Source organism: Suricata suricatta, chromosome 6 (genome assembly GCF_006229205.1).
Source record: "Suricata suricatta isolate VVHF042 chromosome 6, meerkat_22Aug2017_6uvM2_HiC, whole genome shotgun sequence".
NCBI classification, from domain to species: domain Eukaryota; kingdom Metazoa; phylum Chordata; class Mammalia; order Carnivora; family Herpestidae; genus Suricata; species Suricata suricatta.
Window position 1 is genome coordinate 76994997 of NC_043705.1, and position 1675 is coordinate 76996671.

General features: G+C 41.0%; 1 pseudogene; it reads right to left on the reverse strand.

Annotated features, from left to right (window-relative positions):
* Positions 1-537: 537 nt before the first annotated feature.
* Positions 538-1303, reverse strand: LOC115293605 (annotated as a pseudogene).
* Positions 1304-1675: the final 372 nt, after the last annotated feature.

A 1675-nucleotide genomic window follows, 5' to 3' on the forward strand; every position in this document is an offset into this window, starting at 1 on the left:
CCTTCCCCTCCCTGTGGTCTTCCATTAGGTTTCTCCTGTTAGACCTATGAGTGCAAACGTATCAGATAAAGGGCTAGTATTCGAAATCTACAAGGAACTCACCAAACTCCACACCCGAAAAATGAAAATATGGCTTTAAAGTTATGAGTGTATTTTAGCATGAAGACTATTATATGCAATTATTTTATTTTGTCACTAACGCCATCAGATATATATTAGGAGTGTTTTTTTCTTTTTTGGCCTAAGTGTATAACAGGAAAACAGTTTTTAAGTCATTGAGTCGAATCATCTCTACCAGCATTGTTTGTGTAGAACAATTGCATAGACAACAGTAAGAGTAAGGACATTTAGTCTATGCTTTCAAAAGGGACTTGATGACTTAAACGTTATTTGCTGGCAGATTTTTTTTCACCAAGTCTGTAGAGATTATATGCTATTTAATAAAAGACAGAAACAATGAAGTCAACTGTTTTTTTTCCTCTTCAGTGTTTGCTTTATTCTGAGAGTGATAGGAATTTCTGATGTCAGAAAATCATGAAATGTAAGAGAATATTTAGCAGTCAGGGTGGCTTAGCTCATGGTAATCGGCATATGTACAATTATAATTTGCATTCCAATTACTGAAGCTGAGAAAGCCTCTCTCTGGCTGAACGTTCGGTGAGTAGAAAATCTCTTTTTCTAAGAAATAAAATGGTGAGACTCTTTGGAGAATAGCTTCACTGAACTGGTAAGTTAGTTTTCTCCGGATTTTGGTGATTTCTCCAGTTCTTCCATAATTCCTCAGCACTCTGGCCATTTTCTGGTAAGTCATGGTCTTCCGGTTGCCTTTTCTTTTCCCCCAAAGGTGGGCAAGTTTTTCTTTGTTTTTTGATATAAACTGAAAGATGCCTTTGGTTTTATCCACCCACTGAATACCAGATGCCATCTCAGGATTACAGAGGGATTCATGAAGGTATTCGAACAGTCGGAGCTTCTTTCTGCCTTTTCCTCCCTTTTGATGCAGAACAGCAGGTTGTACCAGCTGGTTTTCGGGGATGTTTGGCAGAGATTGACGAGTATTTCCTTCAAAATAGAGGTCCGCAGCACTGTTTATTGCTGTTCTCCAATTATAGACAGGCTCCTCTGTAGGTAGCACACCATAGCAGTTGGAATTCCCTCTCACATGAGAGCAGTGGTTGATGAACGCCAGGTAATTTTTGTAATCTGGGGAGTACGGAAGATCCCCGGATGACTGTTGCCTCAGGACCTCAAAAGCGTCTTCAAAGGCTTGACCCAGCTTGTCTTGTTCAGCGCAGGCCTGCATGCTTCATTAATGAGTTAAGGATTCTAAATCCAGTAGACTCTCCAAAGCCCTCAGGTACAGCTCGTGGGTGGTGATCCGGGATACTCTTGAAGCCACTGACCTGCAGAGAGGTCCAGTTCTCTCATTTAGCTAGAACTTCTATTGGAGATGGGTTTTGGTGGCTTTGATGGAAATCATGGGGTGCTCCCTCCACCTATAATGCTTCATCCCCAGTCCATTCATATGCCCAGTTACTCATTCCGTTTTACCTGTCTATCAGAGTCTGATCTAGCATCCATGGGTACCAGGCAGAAATAACTTTCTCCTCTGAAGCACATGTCTGTATCACCCTCCATCCTCTCATATTCTTATTTGCCATACATATATCTTCTT